Source organism: Eulemur rufifrons, chromosome 15 (genome assembly GCF_041146395.1).
Source record: "Eulemur rufifrons isolate Redbay chromosome 15, OSU_ERuf_1, whole genome shotgun sequence".
Lineage (NCBI taxonomy): Eukaryota > Metazoa > Chordata > Mammalia > Primates > Lemuridae > Eulemur > Eulemur rufifrons.
In genome coordinates, this window is record NC_090997.1 from 30,394,899 (window position 1) to 30,410,869 (window position 15,971).

The 15,971-nt window shown below is 34.4% G+C and overlaps 1 pseudogene; it reads right to left on the minus strand.

Annotated features, from left to right (window-relative positions):
• Positions 1-213: 213 nt before the first annotated feature.
• LOC138395949 (cleavage stimulation factor subunit 3-like) lies at positions 214-1,116 on the minus strand (annotated as a pseudogene).
• Between the last annotated feature and the right edge of the window lie 14,855 nt (positions 1,117-15,971).

Below are 15,971 nucleotides of genomic sequence, written 5' to 3' on the forward strand. Positions count from 1 at the left end.
AAGCTTCTTCTATAACAAGCAAAGTGAAGGAGTCATAATAGCTCTGTGCTAATAGTTCTGTACAATGCATATTTGAAGTTTCACATCAGGAATAATTCTGCATTGCTTGGCCCTTTGGAAAGTCTTTATTCTTGCATGCTTTAATATTTTATTTTACTTTTATTTTGCTGGATTTCTTTTATATTTGTCTTTTTTGCTTGGTTTAGTTTATTTTTAATTAATTTCAGGCAAAAATGGAGGAAAATCAGAACATGCCCACACTCTGATGGTGCCTGCTGCGCCATTTTCTCCCTCTTGAGCTCCTCCTACATCCTTCAAAGAAGACTGAAAACCCCACAAGTAAACACAAAGTTCTTGATTTTCTGCCTAATTTTAGGTTAAAGCTATTTCCTATAAATATAATGCCCATACCTCTAAAGATACTCAGGAGTGAAGAATGAAAGTAAGTAGTAATATAGCCTCATAGTCAGAACTACCATTTAATATTGAAAAGTAAGGAATATTTTTATCAATTTACCCTTTTTTTCACCATTGAAACTGCTTTAATGTTGCTGTAATTCCAAAATGCAACAATCATCAGCTTGTAAAAGACCCAAATTTCAAAAATTCATTTTAATTACTCCTTCATACCTATTTTACAAAATAAAGGCAAGAGATATTTACATCCTCCTTGTCCCAGTTGTTGTATCTTCCTAACTTGTTTTCTATCACTATAGTGTATGCTGCAATTCCCATCAGATGCTATATAAGAAAAAATAAAATAAAATAGTAACCTCTGTTTCAATGTACAGTTTCCAGAATCTGCCAGAACTGGGGAACTGGGCGACAAGGCGTTCATAAGTCTTCTGTGTTTTATCTATGGGTTGATTCTAAAATTGAAAACTAATAAATAGCATTTACAATGTTAGGATTATGAAAATATTATTTACTGCAAAATCAAGTAGTGTGATTGGACTAGAGAAGGAAATGTAATCCTATATCACTAAACCTGTGCCTCTCAAAGAGAATGCTCCAAGCATCAAGGTCATATGGATTCTCTTCTAATTTCTTTTTGACTTTCTTCACCTTCTCTAGGACATACTCAGCTGCCTGCTCTGTGGCTCCGTCCCCTTCCATGGCCTCAGCTAATTAGAACCCGGAGCACTGGCCGTCAACGGGAAGCTAGAAAGGAAAAATTAAACTAAAAACCACCCCCAAACCATTAAAATTACCCCCTGCCCAGTGGAGCCAGACCAGCAGCATGAATCACCACCGCCGCTAAGATATGAATACTACACAATCTTTTTATAGCACTCAATCTATCCATCCTGTCACAGCCCCCAGGACTTGAGTGGATAACCAGATCTAAAGAAATCTAGGTAAATGTATGCACTCTCTATGACTTAAAGGTGTTGTTATAATGGTTTTCCAATGACTAAATAAATAACTTCATGGAGATGTGGGAGAATACTAAAACAAATTTAATTTATAAATTTTATAAATTCTTTATATGAAATATTACATAAAACAGACCTGCTACTTTGATATTTGTGAAACTATAAGTTTTCAGTCTTCTAAGGAAGAAAGAGCCCTATATGATCGAATTTTCTCTTATTTATTGTTGATCTTAATGGCTATGATAAGTTTCAGAATAAAAATGGGGAATGAGGAAATCTCCTGCATAGTGTAATATGGGAAACATATTTGTTTTCACAGCAGAAGAGTTAGGTGTATTTTTTTTCTATTTGCTTTTTTTGTTTGTTTGTTTGTTCAGGGTTTCCGTTCCGATCGTGTGTCTCGACAATGCATTTTTGAAATTCCACATGAAATAGAATTCTGATCTCTATGCCATCTAAGAGTGACTATTCTATTTTCGATTGCAAAAGATTTAAACATTTATATCTCTTAAGTTTATAGGAAACTGCCAAATTGTTCCAAAGTGGCTGTATGATCTTATCTTCCCCTAGCAATGTTTGAGAACTCCAGTTGCTGCACATCCTTACCAATATTTGGTGTTGCCAAGTTTGTAATTATAGTCATTCTAATGAATCTGCAATGGTATCTCACTGTGGCTTTGATTTGCATTTCCTTGATGAATAGTGATATTGAACATCTTTTCACTTGCTTAAGAACCACTTGAATATTTTCTCTTGTGAAGTATCTGTTGAATTCTTTGCCAATCATTTACATGTAAGAGTTATTTATATATTTAGGACACAAGTTTTTTGGCAGATAAATACATTTGGAATATATTTATTTCCTTTTTAGTTTAAGTGTCTTTCAAAGATCAAAAGATATTTAGCATGAATGGGTGCTGAATTTTTCATCGCTTTTATTCTTTGTTAATGCGGTAAATTAATTTGTTTTCAAATATTATATAAAACAGGCATTCCTGAGATAAATCCCACTGGATCAATATGTAATATTGTGATGACTTTATTGATGTGTCAATTTGGGTAGGCTGTAGTCTCCAATTTTTCAATCAAACAGTAATCTAGGCATTGCTATGAAAGTATTTTATAAATACAATTAAAACTCCTAATCAGTTGATGTTAAAAGTAAGGGAGATTATGCTGAATACATTCCCTGTGTTATTCCTGACTGAATGCATGGAATCCCTTAAAATCAAGCTGAGGTTTCCTCTAGAGAGAAAAGAAACTTTGAGGATAAAACTTTGCTTTATGCCTGCTGATGATCTTTCCTTCCTGAATGAGTGCTGTATGAATTTAATACTTACTTAGACAACTCTCACAAATCATGAAAGCCAATTCCCTATAATAAAAGTAACTATGTATGCATGTATTTATCTATCGATAAATGTCCTGTATCATCTATCTAATCTCCTATTGGTTCTTTTTCTCTGGCAAAACCTTGAATGATACAAATATATACTTTATATATTGTTGAATTGAAAATGCAAATATCTTGTAAATGATTTTTACATCTAAGTTCATGAGGACTGGTCTCTAAGTTTTTTATATTAACTTTTTTAAGGTTTAGTATTAGGGTTATGCTGCCCTCTTATAATAGTTTTTATATATTAGTATATAATAGTTTTTATATAATGATTCATTTCTCACTCATGGTATCCACCAGTAGAAACCATTTGTTTCTCGAGTTATCTTTGTAGGAAGTGGCTCATGAAAAATTTAAAGACTGTATTAAATACAAAGAGGGCATTTCATATTTTCTATTTTCCCTTCAACTTTTGAATGAGTTACAATATATCTGTCCATTTTATCAAAATTGTCACATGTATTGCCATAAAATTGATCACAGTATATTCTTATTACTATTAAAATAGCTATAGTATCTATAATGATGTATGTCTTTCACTATTTTGTGAATTAAAATCAGTAGATGTCAAATGTTAACAATACTCTCAGAGAGTCATTTGGGCTTTTACAATTTTCTCTATTGTTTGTCCATTTTCTCTGTAATTGATTTCTGCTCTTCCTATCTATATTATATCTTTCCTTTAATTTGTTCTCTTTTTCTAAATATTTTAGGTAGAAAGTTATATCACTAAAAGTAAAGTGCTTCTTTTCTCGTACGAATATTTAAAGCTATACTTTTTCCTCTAAGCACTGCTTTAGCTGCCTTCCACAAATTTTGATATGTTATTTTCAATGTAACTCAGTTTAAAATATTTTGTAATTCTTATTGTGATTTCTTCTTCAATCTGTAGAATATGCAAAATATATTTGAAAAGATATAAGGTAGATCTGAGGATTAAATGAGTTAATATATATCAAGCATTTAGAATTATCACTGGTGAATAAAAAAGTACTCTACAAATATTACAAAAAAATTAACCTTCATGAAAGATTTAAAATATAGTTAACCCTTGAACAACATGGGCTTTAATTGTGGAAGTCCACTTATATGCAGATTTTTTTCAAAAAATATATTGGACAATTTCTTGGAGATTTTTGACAATTTGAAAAGACTTGCAGATGAACTGTATAGCCTAGAAATATTGAAAAAATCAAGAAAAGGGTATGTCATGAATACATAAAATATATGTAAATAATAGTGTATTTTATTTACTACCATAAAATATACACATATCTATTATAAAAAGTTAAAATTCATCAAAATTTATGCACGCAAACACAGACCACACATGGTGCCATTTGCAGTCAAGAGAAATGTAAATAAACATAAAGACACAGTATTAAATCATAACTGCATAAAATTTACTGTAGTACACACTGCTCTACTGTAATGATTTTGTAGCTACCTCCTGTTGTTACTGCCGTGAGCTCAAGGGTTGTGAGTATCCACTTAAAACATCATGTGATGTTAATCATCTCCATGTGAATAGTTCATCTCTCTAGTAAACTGTGTATCAAATAAAAAGTGATCTCTTGCAGTTGTTGGTCTATTTTTTATTGTGTTTAGTGCAATTCTGTAAACCTTTAATAACACCACAGGATCCACACAAAGTGCCACTAGTGATGCTGGGAGTGCTTCCAAGAAGCAGGAAAAAAAAAAAAATCATGACATTACAAGAAAAAGTTGAATTGCTTGACATGTACCGTACAGTGAGGTCTGCAGCTGTGGTTGCCTGCCATTGTGGATATATGATTTATCTAGTAAACAGATGATATAAACTTACCTTATTAATAAACATGGTATAGTATAGTACTGTAAGTGTGTTTTCTCTTCTTTATGATTTTCTTAATAGCATTTTCTTTTCTCTAGCTTACTATATTATAGCAATAGACTATATAGCACATATAACAAAGTATGTGTTAGTTGACTGTTAATGGTATTAGTAAGGCTTCCTATCAACCTGTCAACAATACACTATTAGTAAAGTATTTGGGGAGTCAAAGTTATACGTGGTTTTCAACTATGCAGGGGATCAGCACCCCTAACCCCCAGACTGTTAGAGGGCCTACTGTAGTAATTGATTTTAATTCACCACCTTCTAATGGTTTAGTTAATTCATAAGAACATTGAAAGGGTCATGTCATAGCCAATTTTAGTATTCATCCATCTAGAGTCTTCAGGCTCTATTTAAAAATAAATTAATAGTAGATACTTTCATAACTTTTCAAAAAAAAAAAAATCTATCTTTGCTTAGGAAAAGGAGGGTTCATACATTATTCTTTCAGGTCACATTTATTGATTGCCTAAACTTGGGCACGGAGCAAAATGAACCCCAAATACCTACCTCATGTAGCTTACAATCTAACAGGAATTCAGAAAATAAATGAGAGGAATAATTAAATTATTCAGTAATATGTGCCAAGAGGTAAAAAAGGAGGGAAAGGAGATAGAAAGTGTTAGGTGTAGGCTAATTGCAATTTTAGTTAAACCACAACTTTCATAAGGAAATGCCCATTTTACTAGCACCTTTATGTAATTTAGCAAACATTCTACTTTATTATACATGGATCATAAAGTAAGGTATTATAATTTTTGGGTAACAGCACAATCCTTAAATCAACTCTAGGTGATAATTAGTTGCCAGATCTGCAAATTATTAAGTATATAATTTGTATAATTACTTAATTTCTCTAAGTTCAATTTCTTCATCTTTGAAAGTAGGACAAAACCTACCGTATAGAGTTATTATGATACCCAAACTAAATAGAGATGACAAAATTGTTTGTAAACCTCTAATTACACATAAAGAACTCCCTTTTAGAGAACCAAAACAGTTTCCCCTTGGAAAGGGCCTAGTTATTCATTTATTTTATTTAACAAGCCCTTATATTTCATTAACTTTTATAATAGACAGGGGTAGTTCTAAGCACTTTACAAATAGTAAGTCATTAAATCCCCTTAATCACCTAATTAGGTATTTATCATTATTCTCATTTTAGCAATGAAGAAACTGAGGCATAGAAAGGCTAACTATCTAGTCCAAGGTAATAAGACTAGAAAGTGGTAGAGAAACTATTCCACAGTACGTTTTTGTAACTGCTGTGTTATTTTGCATAGTCAGGAAACAGTGGCACCTTCCCCTGCTCTTGGTAGACCAATTAAGAAATGACATCACCTCTGTCCTGCTGACACTGACCTGTGCCAGGGCACAGGATCTGTTGAGTGGAGCTTGAATAGGATTTAAGTGCCTCGTCAAGCTGTTCTTGCTTTGTGCATTCTGTTAATCCTTAGGAAAATTTTACATGGCTCTAAACTACCTTCCCCCATTGCCTGCCCATGTAATACTCTTTCCTTCTTGTCAGAGACGTAAATAGCATTACAGTTGATCCTATACAAAGTAAGCCAAATGTCAATGCATCCTGTGATTTTTGTCATTCCTTGCTTGGAACAAGAGGTGTATTTGCACTTGAGAGGGAAGGAATAACAAATGCAAATTCAATGCTTAAAGTTCCTTGTGTTTAAGCATTTTTCTGACTTACCTTTTTGTCTGCCCTATTTAGGAAGAGGCCTTCCCCTGCATTTAAGGTCAAATAGCATCAACAAGATGAGAAATAATATTTCTGTTCAAACAATATCAACTAGGAGTAGGTCCTGGAAAGCTTGAGGAGAGTGTTGAATACCAGCTATTGTCTCTGCCTTTTCAGCCAAGGAGAAAGTTAAAATGAGGTCCCATTACCCCTCCATCTGTGCCAATAGTTCTCAGGTTTTCCTGTATCTTTGAAGACTTTAAAAAATATGTTTGCATGGCAAACATGATATTATTTAAATTAGAAATTATGGAAGGACGCTTGAGCCTAAGTGTTCTATAAAAGTTGCTAGGTGATTGTATAGTTCAGTCAAGACTAAGAATCATGCAAATATTTTCTCCCATTCTGTAGGTTGTCTGTTTGCTCTATTGATTGTTTCCTTGGCTGTGCAGAAGCTTTTTAATTTAATCGGATCCCATTTATTTGTTTTTTTTGTTGCTGTGATTGCCTTTGGGGTCTTCCTCAGAATGTGAAAAAATATTTGTATGCTATACATCCAATAGAGGGCTAATAACCAGAATCTACAGAGAACTCAAGAAAATCAGCAAGAAACATCAAACAACCCCATTAAAAAGTGGGCAAAAAAAAAGACATTTTTTCTCAAAAGAAGATAGACTAAGGGCCAATAAACATATGAAAAAATCCTCAGTGTCTCTAATCATCAGAGAAATGCAAATCAAAACCAGTATGAGATATCACCTAACTCTAGTGAGAATGACTTTTATCAAAAAGTCCCAAAACAACAGATGTTGATGTGGATGCAGAGAGAAAGGAACACTTATACACTGTTGGTGGGACTACAAACCAGTACAATCTCTATGGAAAGTAGTATGGAGATACCTCTAAGACTAAAAGTAGACATTTATTTGATCCAGCAATCCCACTACTGGGTATTTACCCAAAGTAAAAAAGGACATTTTATTAAAAACACACTTGCACTCGAATGTTTGTAGCAGCAAAATTCACAATCGCAAACCTGTGGAAATAAGCCAAATACCCATTAATACATAAGCAGATTAATAGAATGTGGTATATGTATACTATGGAGAACTACTCAGTCATTAAAAAAAAATGGTAAACTAATGCCGCTTGTAACAACCTGAATGGAACTGGAGACCATTCTTCTCAGCAAAGTATCGCAAGAATGGAAAAACAAGCACCACATGTACTCACTGTTAAACTGGAACTAATTGATCAACACTCACGTGCACATACAGTAGTAAAACTCAGTGGAAACCATGCAGGTGGGAGGGGAGTGAAGGGGATGGGTAAATTCACACCTAACAGGTATAAGGCACGCTATCTTGGTAGTGGGCATACTTATAACTTTGACTCAAATGACACAAAAGCAACTGATGTAACCAAAAAGTTTGTACTCCCAATATACTCTGAAAAATAAATAAATAAATAAATAAAAATTTTTAAAAATTAAGAATCACTTATATTTTGGATAAAATATTAATATAAGGCCTGGGAACCTTGTCAACAATCCTGGACTAAATTCTCTTAAACTGAAGCTTCTCACCTTCAGAAGGGCCAAAATAAGTGCAGAAAATATCAACTATTAGTTGATATTTGCTTATTAGGGAGTAAAATATTTGGTGAAACCTTTCAACCAGAACTTCCTTATGTTCTGCGATTTCCAACCATTGTCATTAAAAGAATAAAAGTGCCATCTGGTTTAGTAAGTAGAGTGATCTCTAATTTCCTATAACAAAGTTCTTAGTGCAATAGTTGGTACATAATATGCCTGTAATAAATTGTAGTAGGTATTAGCAGTTACACAGAAAATTTCTCTAAAGTGTATGCACTTTCTCCTATTAAATAATGAAAAGTTTGTAATGCATTCATAACTTCTAATGTCTTATTTGCCAACTAAGTCAGAGGGAAATTTTAGTGAGGTAGGTATATCTATACTCTGTTCATTGTTGGATATTGTTTTTGTACATGTGGGTTTGCTTGTTTATATCATGGTTGATTTTGAAATAAGATCATATAGCCTGAAAAATGAATACATAAATAATTCATTAAGGCCATGTCATCAAATATTTCCTAAAGGCAAATTTTGTAGAGCCAATGGTTAGACAATGAAGAAATTTACAAAATGTTTTTCTATGAGTATATTTTTTAGAGGAGATGAATACAGAAAGAGTTGTTACTGTCTTTTCCACTTTTTAAGAAATTTTATAAACAAAGAGTTCAAAATGCAAGCAATTAAGACTTAAGAATCATATCTAATATTTTACAAGATAGCATTCATGTATATCACTAAAGCCAAAATAAAAATCAAAATATGACACTTGACTTCCTATTTCATAATGTGGCTTAACATCAGAAAATATAAATGTTATGAATGTTGCCATTATTATGACATTTTTCTTAATGTAATTAAATTTTTATTTGAAAGTATAGACTATTCCCTCTAATCAGAACAATGAAAAGAAAACTCTGCATAGTAAAAGTGGAAAATAGTAAACAATATGTATATTCATCAAAGTTCTTCAGAGAAACAGAATCAATAGGATACATGTATGCTAAAGAGATTTATTAGGAGCCGGTTTATATGGTTACGGAAGCTGACATTTCCCAAGATCTGCAAGGTGAATGGGAAAGCTGGAGACTCAGCAGAGGCGATAGTATAGTTAAAGTCTGAGTCCCAAGCCTAACCACCAAGAGAGCCCATGGTGTAGTTTCAGTCCTAAGGCCAGTAGGCTGGAGACCCAGGAAGAGCTGATGATGTTCTTCTAGAGTGAGTCCAAAGACAGGAAAAAGTCAACCTCTAGTTCAAGTGCAGTCAGGTGAAAGGAATCCTCTCTTACACAGAGAAGGGTCAGCCTCCTTGTTCTAGTCAGGCTTTCAGTTGATTGAATGAAGCCCTAATACCTGAGGGAAACTAATTGGCTTTACTCAGTCCACCAATTGAAATGTTAATCTCATCCAAAAACATCCTCACAGAAACATCCAGAATAATGTATGACCCCATGGCCCAATCAAATTGACACAAAAGATTAGCTATCACAAGTTTATATAATGTGCTATCAAATACTAATAATCTGAGACTGTAATTTGTATTAATAGTTTTAAGGAAAAGTGTGATGACAAACTGTGAGTGCAATTGTAAAGGGAGCTGACTTTCTTCTTTTGGAGATGCCACCTCTCCTGTTGGTGCCTTCTCTGCCGATCACATCACCACCTACCGTTCCCCAGGGTTTTGTTTGAAGGATGCACTAATATTTCAGTACAACTCAGCTTTTTTAAAAAAATGTTCCAACATTTCCACATGATAACTGAAAAAAAAAAATCTAAAAGTTAAGAAGCAGAAGTCCTACATTAAGTTTTGTCAATTTCTATTAGCTATTATCTGTATGTCTATAGACATGCTGCCCCAATTTTCTGGCTTTAATAGTTTCATTTGTAGGGAGATGATGGTTGAATTCCATGAACTCTCAGATCTTTTGTTCTTTTTAATATCTAAAAGAAGTTTCAGATCTCACTTTTTTATTATTATGGGGTCTTATGGTATAGAATCTCCACCTCAAAAAGGTCATGAATTTTTACTCTCCCTACTCTTACTAGTATATTGTTCATGAGAATGTTACTTGGCCAAGTTACTTAATGTCTATAATTACAACTTTTCACTTGTATAAAATGTGGAAGAAAAAAAGCTACTTTATAATGTGAGCACATAGACTAATTATTAATAAAATAATATATCTAAAGTTCCTAGCATAGTGTTCAGCACATAGAAAAAGTACTTGATTGTATAAATATGGTTTGACTAGGAGACTCTAGAATAGGACTATCTTCAGAATTATCTCATTTTAGTAGATCTGAAAATATTGTACCCACAATCATATTCAAATATAATTTCAGCAACTCATCTCCCTGAAGTTAAAAGAGTTTTATCCCGGTACAAGAAAAAGCAGAAAAAACAATTCTTTTTTTTATTTTTCCCTCTCTTTTAGGTGCATTTGAATTTTCACATGATCTTCCCATTTAATACCACCAACTGTCAAATTCAGAAGATAATGGTTGATATTTTAGGTTATATTAATATCTCAGATCTGGGGGAATAGGGCAGGCTTGGAGTGTGTTTCAAATCTCTTGGCTTCTTGAGAAAACAGATACTAAACCTGTCACTAGACTCAAAATCAAGTAGTCAGACTTTGGCCCTGTTCCAGCATGTAATGGAACAAATTCCAGACCTCTCCCAGAGTAATTCTTATTTGCAGTCCAGAGACAGAAGGCTGATGTAGTTCGACGTTAATAAAAGATCTCAACGCGATGGAGCAAAGTACAGGAGAAGCAGGTCGTGGTGTGTAAGCCAAAAAGGCCAGCTATCTGTCGTCTGGCAGCTGTCAGAAAACAATAGCAAAGGATAGCGTTATAAAGCATGGTTACACTTGCAGATTAAAGAAAATATTGTCATATTTTTCTGAAGATTTTAAGAAAATTAGATGCTGTTGTGGAGATAAGGTATAAGTTATTCAAACATGAAAAGAAAAAAACAGAGTTCAAAAATTTAGTGAAAACTCAGTTATCTCAATTCAATTAACCCAAAAATGTTTCTTCTCTAATGAAATTATAACTTCCATCATTTATTATTTCCATTAAAAGAGGAGTCTGGTCTGATTAGCTCAACATATAATTTATAATTTAAGTCTCTAAATTGAATCCTTATATTATATGGTTACTCGAGCCAGGTGTATGTTGAAGTGAGCAACAGCATGTACAGAATCATAAGCATCATTACTTGAACTAATTTTATTGGTGACCACATGGTTGAGGTAATGTTTATGGTTGGTTTTGGTCAATTAAATTAACTAAATGCAATTCTTTTCTAATTTGAACAATTTCATTCTTAACTAAAATTTTAAGAAAACTTTTTCTATACTAATCCATGATATCAGGAAAATATAAATAAAATATTATCTTAATTAAATAAAAAAGACATGCTAACTAGCAAGCCCCACAACTATGTGTATTATCTTACAGGATGTTTATTCATCCTGTTTTCGTAAATCAATTATATAGAAATGCATAGTCCAATGTTAATATCTACCAAAGCACACCTTTTCTAAAATTTAAAAAGTAAATACCACTGTCCCTTAGTATCTGTGGGGGATTAGTTCCAGAACCCACCTTGGAGCCAAAAATCCTTGAATTCTCAAGTCCCTAATAAAAAATATTGTAATATTTGCATATAACCTATGCAGATCCTTCTGTATACTTACCTGTATAATCATCTCTAGATTATTTATAATACCTACTACATTATAAGTGTTATGTGAATACTTGTTATACTATATTGTTTAGGGTATAATAACAAGAAAACTGTCTATACATGTTCATTATAGATGTAACCATCCATTTTTTTTTTGTTTGGAATATTTTTAATCCATAGTTGGTTGAATCCTACAGATACAGAAGGTTGACTCTATTCTAAGAGAATCTTTTTAGAGTCATATTAAGAGTCACAGGATTGTATGAATGCAACCCTACATAATGCTTGAAAATATTTGTAGCTGACCAAAACTGGTACTTACACACTTCCAGTAGTATAGGTTATTGTGAAAGTGAATCACACCTAAGGGCTCTGTACCAAGATATTAAACCTAAATATCAATAAAAAGAAATAACACAAGTAATTGATTAAAGAAGACCTAAAGAATATAAAGGCACTTAATGTCAAAAAGGCAAATACTATTCCACAAATGGAAAACACAGACGCTTTTACAAACAAAAAATAAAACTGAATCTCTAAGATTCAGAACTCAATACATGTAGTTAAACAAAAATAAAGAAACATATAGGATATTTGTAAAAGTGATGTCATGGAAAATTGCAGAATAAGGTCCTAGAAGAGCTAGTCCTTCCACTGAAACCATTATAACTGGCAAAGACCAATAGAATCCACTTTTTCAGAACTCTGGAATCAGATCCAAACATACAGCAAGTAGATGATTGCTTAATAAAGAATAAGGCAGCTGGGTTTTGGTAAGACAATATTGTGGCATTTTTGGTCATTTGCCTACCATGTCTCATTCCCCAGCATGGTAGTGAAGCCCATGGAATGGTGACCAGCATTCCTGTTGCAGATATTACTCATTTTTTAAAATGTTTAATTTTATGTTGAATGAGTTTGACCTTAGTTAAAAAAATATTTCTACAATTGCTATTTGCCAGGACACCTAGCTAATGGAATCACTTTGAGGAAAACACAGACAACCTCAAACTGAGGAGCCTGCTACAAAACTACAGGCCTGTAATCTTCAAAAATGCCAAGATCCTGGAAGTCAAGGGAAAACAGAGGAATTCTTCCAAATTGAAATAGGGTAAAGAGACATGACAGATAAATGTAGTATAGTCCTGAACTGAATCTTTTGCTTTAAATGATGTGATCAGAACAATTAGTGATTTCAAAAAGAAATCTGTGAACTAAATGATTTTACTGCATCAGTGTTTGTTTTGTTTTGTTTTTTAGACAGAATCCCACTCTGTTGCCCAGGGTAGAGTGCCGTGGCATCAGCCTAGCTCACAGCAACCTCAAACTCCTGGGCTCAAGCGATCCTCCTGCCTCAGCCTCCCAAGTAGCTGGGACTACAGGCATGCACCACCATGCCCGGCTAATTTTTTCTACATATATTTTTAGTTGTCCATATAATTTCTTGCTATTTTAAGTAGAGATGGGGTCTCACTCTTGCTCAGGCTGGTCTTGAACTCCTGAGCTCAAATGATCCACCTGCCTTGGCCTCCCAGAGTGCTAGGATTACAGGCGTGAGCCACCGTGCCCAGCCTGCATCAGTGTTAATATCCTGATTTTGAGGATGATACTGTAGTTATGTAGCCATATCCTTTTAAATGCATACTAAAGTTTTTAGGGACAATGGGACATAATGTCAGCGGGTTACTCTGGGGGTGAGGGAAAAGGAAAGACGAGAGCAAGAGCAATAGAGAGAGAGAGAGAGAGAGCAAGAAAGAGAGGAGAGTGAAAATAAATATTGTAAAATGCTTACAACAGTGAAATCTAAATGAAGGGTAAAAAGGTTGTCATTTGTGCTGTTCTTGCTCCACCATGTATTGTGTCCATGTATTTCATCAGTCTAAGTCTACTGATATCTGCAAACATAATTGGTTTTGCAACTCTGTTCACTTTCTTGGTTTTAACCACTGCTTTGATTTTAATGACTCCTAAATCCATACATTCACTCCAGGACTTGTTCCTTAGCATCCCACTTATCTAACTCCTCAGAGTCACAATCACTTCAAATTAAACACAATCTATTCATTCGTTGATTGAACAAATAGTTACTGGATTCCTACATGGCAGATGTTATGCCAGGCATTAGGTATATATTGCTTAACTTATACTAGGTAACTAGTGAACTGAAGCTTCATGAAGCTAACAGTCTTGTTATATTCCTTTCAAGCTTTCCTTTGCTAAAATCTGTACCCTAATACTTCTTCCAGAAATCTGGGAGTTATCACAGCTTTTATGCTTTGTCATCCTCTACATGCATTTTGTTACAAAATTGTACCAATGTAATTTCCTAAGAATTTCTTACATCTGTCTCACCTTCCTTGCCATTGCTCCTTCCCCATCCCTAGGATTTTTGCTCTAATTTGCTACTAACTCTGAACTTTCCTAGCAACCTCTGTGTGGTTTCTTTTACCTAGAATCTTGCCCAGCTTAGCCAGGCTGGTCCATTTTAACTGAAACTTTGATCATATTCATCTGCTAAAATGAGGTCTTATGTCTGTGTTATCTACAAAATGTTTACAATATTAGTTTTAGCAGCAGAATACTTTATGCTATACTTTTTAATGTTTTTATCCAAATATCACTTTTTTAATTATGCCTTTCATGGTCACCCATTTGAAACTTCCACACCCCACATGCATTATCTTCTTTCTCACTTTCACCTTAGTTCAAATCACCTATTAGATATTAATAATTTACTTATTTCTTTTGATTAGTGGCAGTCTTCCTCTCTTTAGAGTAGAAACACTGTGTGGACATAGAGTTTTGTCTGGGTTTTCTTTTTCTTTTTCTTTTTTTTTTGAGACACAGTCTCACTCTGTTGCCCGGGCTAGAGTGCCGTGGCGTCAGCCTAGCTCACAGCAACCTCAAACTCCTGGGCTCAAGTGATCCTCCTGCCTCAGCCTCCCGAGTAGCTGGGACTACAGGCATGTGGCACCATGCCCGGCTAATTTTTATATATATTTTTAGTTGTCCATATAATTTCTTTCTATTTTTAGTAGACACGGGTCTCTCTCTTGCTCAGGCTGGTCTCGAACTCCTGAGCTGAAACGAATCGCCCACCTCGGCCTCCCAGAGTGCTAGGATTACAGGCGTGAGCCACCGCGCCCAGCTGAGTTTTGTCTGTTTTGATCATTGTTGAATCTCTGGTGCTTAGAACAGTGGCTGGCACATGATAGTCAATCAATAAATACTTGTCAAATGAATGAATGAATTCCAACAAAACTGTAAATTATGATGCACATAAAGAAAGATTGTTTTGAATGAGGACCGAGGGAGAAACAAGGGAGGTAACTAGTCTTTCTCCTACCTCTAAAGCTATTATGGCTCTTTGTTTCCTCTAATGAACCTTAACGTTAATGTCAGAGCTTATGACCTTAAGACCAAGTCTCTGATCTCCATCTCACAAGCTCTTTCCGTTTCCTCCTCAGCTCGTGCTCCAACATCTAGGAATGTGGGGATTCTTACAGTTCCCTGCACTAACCAGGATGTTCCATATCCCATGCCTTAGCCCCTATTCAGCCTGTACCCCTTTCCAAATACAGCATTTTTGTTCATTTATTTTTCTAGGTTTGCATCCCTGACATCATCCCAAACTTCTCTGTACTCTCATACTTGGCTATGAAACTGCCCTCACAGGGTTAACAAAAGTTCTGGACAGAAATATAGTTATAATTAAGTATTAATCAGGCTGCACTTTGGCCCACGACCTTGTAACCAAAAGTGACAGCAGCAAAGTCACCACTGGCATCCCCATTGTTCTTGTAAGATAGGATCTCTGATGTTCGAATTACAAGGCCTTTGTGTAAGAATTGCTTAAGATGTTTTTCAGAGTCTGAATTCCAGTGGAACAGCTAAGGCCAACCGGTTTGAAGACCCCCCACAGAGGAATCTAGTTAGCATGAGAATGCAGTGTCTTCATCTCCCCATCCCATGACTTCTCTCTGTACTTTTTGACCAATCAACACCCACTACACTTATCCAAACCCTTTAGAAGACTCAAACTCCTTGAAGAGGAGAATTTGAGGTTTCCTGGCTGCCCTATGATTAAACCTCTTTCTCTCCTGCAACCTAGGGTCTTGGCCTAATAATTTGCCACATGCTTTAGGCAATGAACCTGTTATGGTTATAGCTATGCAATTCCTTTCCTGTGATAATGGTCACTCATATTTCTATCTTGCTATCTTAGCAAATATAATTTTATATTTGTTTTCATGCTAGGCATAGAATGATATTCATAATGAAAGCCTAATCCATTGCTCGATGTATAATAGGTGTTGGATAAATGTTTTTGAACAGATGTAAAT